We start from the raw sequence: 6,269 nt of genomic DNA, 5'->3' as shown, positions 1-6,269 counted from the left end.
TAAAATCAGAGCTTTCAGAAACAAATTCAAACACAGACTCTCACAGTTTCATCTCAAGTCAACATCGATGGCTCATTTCTATATTTTCATCAACACGTCTGTTTTTATTCAGATTGTCATTAAAGAAAAAGTATTCAGTTATGTAGTAAAGTGCAACACAGTTTGTTCTCAGATGAAAACAGAAAATCAAAGCAAAGGTTTCCAGCGCCTATAAGCCATAGCCGTCAAAAACCCTTTGCCCTTCCGGGTCAAAACACCTGCCCACAACAGTTTGAATGCTGCCTTTATAACCTCGACCCCATGTAATAGCAGAGCGACACCCAATGTACAAACAAGAAACAACACCCAATTCCTGAAGGCACAAAACACCACATTTGGCTCCTACAGTGGAGTACGATTTCTGTAACCTGCTAGTAGTTCAGTTTTTTCCAAAGATGTAATGAGTTTTATTATATTATAATAAAACACACATTTAACAAATATATGAACATAAATAACAATGAAAAAGTAAATATTACAGCATTAAATGGCAACTTTATGCGAGATAAATTTGCATTTTGCTTTCCAAACAGACAAGTACTGTAACGTTTTACCTCATACTATGTAATCTCTTACATTTTGGATGTTGATATAAATGAGATGAGTCAGCATTAAGTTAGATAAGGATAAAATATGATCAATTGTTACTTTAGCTGCAGTGAATTTTTTTCCAATATATATAAATATGTGAGTGTTTTTCCTCTCTTTGTTCTTAAAATACGTGTTTTATTATTAGTTTTCAATGATTGAGCTTAAATACAATTCATATCATGAATAATAAAACATAATATTCCATATTGTCAGGAGTGACATTTTACGCCTTTAGTGCATGGTGAACTCACACGTGGACAGTTAAATAAAATTTTAAATATTTTTTTTTTTTTATAATTGATGCATGAAAGTGTTGATAAGTTTATTTTTTGGTAAAATATGTTTTATCAATGTGGTACGTTAAAGAGAGCTTTTGTACAGTATTCTTTGTTTGGTTTGGTTTAGTACACAACATTATCGCTAAATAAAAATACATTCATGGTAGATAACCACATGCACAGTGACATATAGTTCATTTCAACTCTAAATTTACACACCCAATGACCAGTTATTAAACAGCATCTCTAAATAATGCTCCTTTGTCACCAGACTGCCTTCATAAATGAGTCTGTTTAATTTTGTCTAGCTTGCATTAGACAACCTGTGAAAAGCTTTCAACACTCAGTCTTTACCTGTCGTGTCTTCTGCTGAATTCGGCGTTAAAATAAAATGTATTAAGCTGTTTCAGAACGTCGTACCTCAGTTTGTCCCGACATGAAATCCTCTCTCTATTGATGGCGTCTGAATCATCTGCTCAGCAACGACGGGTTAAGTGTCTTGCTCACGGACAAGGCATGCGTCTTTTCCACTGCCCCCCCACACCCCAAACCCACATTTAAACCTGAACACAATTTTGACCCCTAAATTACCCAGAATGCAGTGCAACATGATTACTCTTGGAAAGAGTATAATGACAGGCAGAGTCAGAGTATGATAGTACTCTGCTGTAGTATTACTGATGGTATTCTCACGGTGAGTTTGGAGGCCATGTGGAGGTTTGTAAGCCATCGCTGTCCCGACGCTGCAGAGCCATCGTGGAATTACACCTGGAAGTCAAAGGTCAAACCAAAAACTCATCATCATCTGGTCTTTTTCATCATCTTGACAATAGTCGGCAGATTGGTCCATAATGAAAATAACCGTTAGTTACAGCCTTAGCTATAGGCTGAGTGGGAATCGTGATAATATATTGGTAAGATCATAAAAAAGGTACACCTTGCTGGTACCGGGCTGGACCCCCTTTAGCCTTCAGAACTGCCTTAATTCTTTGTGGCATACTTTCAACAAGGTGTTAGAAACCTTCCTCAGAGACTTTGGTCCATATTGACATGATAGCATCAGTTGCTGCAGATTAGTCGGCTGCACATCCATGATGTGAATCTCCTGTTCCACCACATCCCAAAGGGGCTCTGCTGGAGTACAGGGAACTCATTGTCATGTTCAAGAAACCAGTTTGAGATGATTTGACCTTTGTGACATGGCGCATTATCCTGCTTGAAGTAGCCAATCCGAAGATGGTACACTGTGATCATAAAGGGATGGACATGGTCAGCAACAAGACTCAGGGAGCGTTTAAGCGATTCTCTGTTGGTACTAAGGGGCCCAAAGTGTGCCAAGAAAATATCCCCCACACCATTACATTACAGCCTGAACCGTTGACACAAGGCAGGATGGATCCATGCTTTCATGTTGTTTACTCCAGATTCTGACCCGACCATCTGATTGTCTCAGCTGCTATCCAGACTCATCAGACCAGGCAACGTTTTTCCAATCGTCTATTGTCCAGTTTTGGTGAGCCTGTGTGAACTGTAGCCTCAGTTTCCTATTCTGAGCTGACAGGGGTGGCACCCAGTGCAGTCTCCTGCTGCTGGAGCCCATCTGCTTCAAGGTTTGGCGTGTTGAGATGGTATTCTGCATACCGTAGTTGTAACAAGTGGTTATTTCAGTTATTGATGCCTTTCTGTCATCTCAATCCAAACTGTCCGACAGAAGAAGGAGGCATTCCGAGATACGTTATTAGTCCATCAGTCTGTGGCACTGCTCAGGTGTCATGAGAGCCCAGGTTGCTCTGATAGTGGCCTTCAGCTCTTCTGCATTGTTGGGTCTGGCCCCTTCACAATACCCCATAGATTTTCTATAGGGTTAAGGTCAGGCGAGTTTGCTGGCCAATTAAGAACAGGGATACCATGGTCCTTAAACCAGGTCCTGGTAGCTTTGGCACTGTGCGCAGGTGCCAAGTCCTGTTGGAAAATGAAATCTGCATCTCCATAAAGTTGGAAGCATGAAGTGCTCTAAAACTTCTGAAACTTTACACTGGACTTCAAGCAACGTGGATTCTGTGCCTCTCCTCTCTTCCTCCAGACTCTGGGACCTTGACTTCCAAAGGAAATGCAAAATTTACTTTCATCAGAGAACATAACTTTGGACCACTCAGCAGGTTTTGTTTCACAATCCTCTCCAGGTTATCCGTATTGCTTGTACACTTTTTTCTACCACATCTTTTCCTTCCCTTCGCCTCTCTATTAATGTGCTTGGACACAGAGCTCTGTGAACAGCCAGCCTCTTTAGCAATGACCTTTTGTGTCTTGCCCTCCTTGTGCAAGGTGTCAATGGTCGTCTTTTGGACAGCTGTCAAGTCAGCAGTCTTCCCCATGATTGTGTAGCCTACAGAACTAGACTGAGAGACCATTTAAAGGCCTTTGCAGGTGTTTTGAGTTACTTAGCTGATTAGAGTGTGGCACCAGGTGTCTTCAATATTGAACCTTTTCACAGTATTAAAATTTTGAAATATATCAGTCTGTGTGGAATGAATGTATACATTATACAAGTTTCACTTTTTGAATGGAATTACTGAAATAAATCAACTTTTTGATGATATTCTAATTATATGACCAGCATCTGTGTGTGTGTGTGTGTGTGTGTGTGTGTGTGTGTGTGTGTGTGTGTGTATATATTTTGCTTACAAGCTTCAGATTAAAAAAGGGTGTCCCTTTTCACAAATATTTCTGATTGTACTTGTATTTTAATGTTTTGTGAATAAACTAAACCAGACTGAACTAAACTAAACTGAGCTTGGCATCGTGCAGAGACAAAGACTAAAACTAACACAGCGTGTGTGTGTGGGGGGGGGCACGGTTAATCTCTACTGAGGAGGTAATTGTGCAGTGGAAGGAACACTCCGAGGAACTCCTCAAACCCACTAACACCTCTTCTATGGTAGAGGCGGGGCTGGAGCCTAATGGGTCATCATCGTCAATTTCCCTGATGGAAATCACTGAGGATGTCCCCTCTTCAAAAAGGGGGAGCAGAGAATGTATGCAGATTACAGGGGTATCACACTTCTCAGCCTCTCTGGTAAAGTCTACTCTAAAGTGCTGGAGAGGAGGGTTTGGCCGACAGTGGAACCTCAGATTGAAGAGGAACAACGTGGATTCCGTCCTGGTCTTGGAACAACGGACCAGCTCTTCACTCTGGCAAGGATCCTGGAGGGAACTTGGGAGTTTGCCCATCCAGTCTACATGTGCTTTGTGGATCTGGAGAAGGCGTATGACATGGTCCCCGGTCCGGGGATATAATGTATTACTTCGGGAGTATGGGGTGAGGGGGCCCATGTTAAGGGCTATCCAATCCCAGTACGTCCAAAGCGAGAGCTGTGTACGGATTCTCTGCAGTAATTCGGACGTGTTCCATGAGGGGGTTGGCCTCCGCCAGGGCTGCGCTTTGTCACCAGTCCTGTTTGCGATATTCATGGACAGGATATCGAGGCGTGGTCGGGATGGGGAGGGGGTTCAGTGGGCTAGGGATCTCATTGCTGCTTTTTGCAGATGATGTGGTGCTGATGGCATACTCAAGGGCTCAGCTAAGGTGATTTCTTTACTTTAGGAGAGTTAGAGTAAGTGTTTCTACACTGAACAAAATTATAAAGGCAACACTTTTGTTTTTGCCCCCAAGAATTTCTCTATGTACACAAAAGGCCTATTTCTTTTAAATATTGCTCACAAATCTGTCAAAATCTGTGTTAGTGAGCACTTCTCCTTTGCCGAGATAATCCATCCACCTCACAGGTGTGGCATATCAAGATGCTGATCAGAAAGCATGGGTATTGCACAGGTGTGCCTTAGGCTGGCCACAATAAAAGGCCACTCCAAAATGTGCAGTTCCATCACACAGCACAATGCCACAGATGTTGTTTTGAGGGAGCGTGCAACTGGCATGCTGACTGCAGTCCACTACTAGCCTGTACTGCATTGACTGGAGTTGTAGCTAATGCTAATTAGCAGCAAGATTGCCACCCTTTTCCACGGACGACTTCCAAAAACTTCTACAGAAAACTGCAGTGCTAGAAACCAGATCCACAGGTTAGAAGCGAATCTGGAAGTGAATGGATTATGTGGGAATGACTACTTTACCGTGGACCATGCTAAGAGCATGCTAACACACGGCTAATTAGCACCAACAAGACTACCAAGAAGCAGGAGGCTTGGGTAACAAATTTAAAAGTGGTAGTCCTCCCTGGAACGATCTTGGTGCAAAGCCGAAGAGTAACTCATTTCCCTGGGAAATGGGAGGATGAGTAACAGGCAGAACCCAGTGCCCTGAGATTTGTGATGCGACTGGCTGGCCTGCATTATCATCCAGGCAGAGCGCCTCTTCAACCCCTGTTCTTAGTAGGACACAGCCAGGGAGAGTAAGCAACAGACCTCCCCAACAACCAAGTGTGCAGCAGGAGAACAGCTTTTCACCACTGCTGCAGGACTGATGACCTGGATAACATCCCATCCTCACAGAGAAGAGTAAGGACTGAGAGTAAATCAGAAAGTAAAAGGCTGCAGGGAAAGCTAAAACATCATAATGCACATTAGGCCCGTCCCCGACTAAGGATTTACATAGTTGAATCAGAATCGTCAAGTCCTGCCTATAGTCGACTGATAGTCAAATCATGTGTGAGAGTTATCATGAGCATGAGAGTTCATTGCTTTCTAGGATAAACTAAATATAAAACACAGTTAAATAATAAACAAGGTCAGAGGTAAGAGACACTGCAACAATCCAGTTACTGCAAAAGTGGTAAATTAATTACAGTACCCTGGTCTTTGGTTTGTTACGGCTAGCCAGCTGCTCAAACTGAACATACACCAACTTGAAAGTGTGTGGGAAAACATGTCTTACCAGGATTGGGCGGTAGCGTCTGCGGACACTGATGGCTTTGCAAGAGAAAACACTGACAGTGAGGCTGAAAGAAATCTGCAGGGCGAAGACACCCAGGATGACATGGTAAAATTTAAATGTCCCCCACTGAAATCAGACAAACAAGCACAAACATCAGAGTGAAACACAGAAGTCAGCAGCACTTCAATCTGCGCTCAAACTGCTACTTTAAATATTCAGAGAAACAATAAAACTGTGATTTTAATGGTGCGGTTTGTGTTTCGTCAGCAATCTATTTGGTCTTCACTCTCTGTGTAAAAGTTGTTGTAATATTCCAGAATTAGGCTACTCACAATCTTCCTGATTAAGGGGAAACTTGAGACTTAAACAAATGTGCTCATGGACGTATTATTCTTAGACATGGATATTATACATGTAGGGTGACCATACAAGGAAAACTAGGAAAACCTTTAGTCCTAGCAGATATATAT

At 42.3% G+C, this 6,269-nt stretch overlaps 1 long non-coding RNA gene across 1 annotated transcript; it reads right to left on the bottom strand.

Moving 5' to 3' along the window:
- Positions 1–872: 872 nt before the first annotated feature.
- On the bottom strand, positions 873–5,925 carry LOC123966190. The gene is made up of 2 exons (XR_006823917.1): positions 5,800–5,925; positions 873–1,676 (listed from the first exon to the last, which is right to left on the bottom strand). It is a non-coding gene; the product is annotated as an uncharacterized LOC123966190 (long non-coding RNA).
- Between the last annotated feature and the right edge of the window lie 344 nt (positions 5,926–6,269).

This window comes from Micropterus dolomieu, unplaced genomic scaffold (assembly GCF_021292245.1).
Source record: "Micropterus dolomieu isolate WLL.071019.BEF.003 ecotype Adirondacks unplaced genomic scaffold, ASM2129224v1 contig_12880, whole genome shotgun sequence".
NCBI classification, from domain to species: domain Eukaryota; kingdom Metazoa; phylum Chordata; class Actinopteri; order Centrarchiformes; family Centrarchidae; genus Micropterus; species Micropterus dolomieu.
This window is presented reverse-complemented; position numbering and strand designations above follow the sequence as displayed.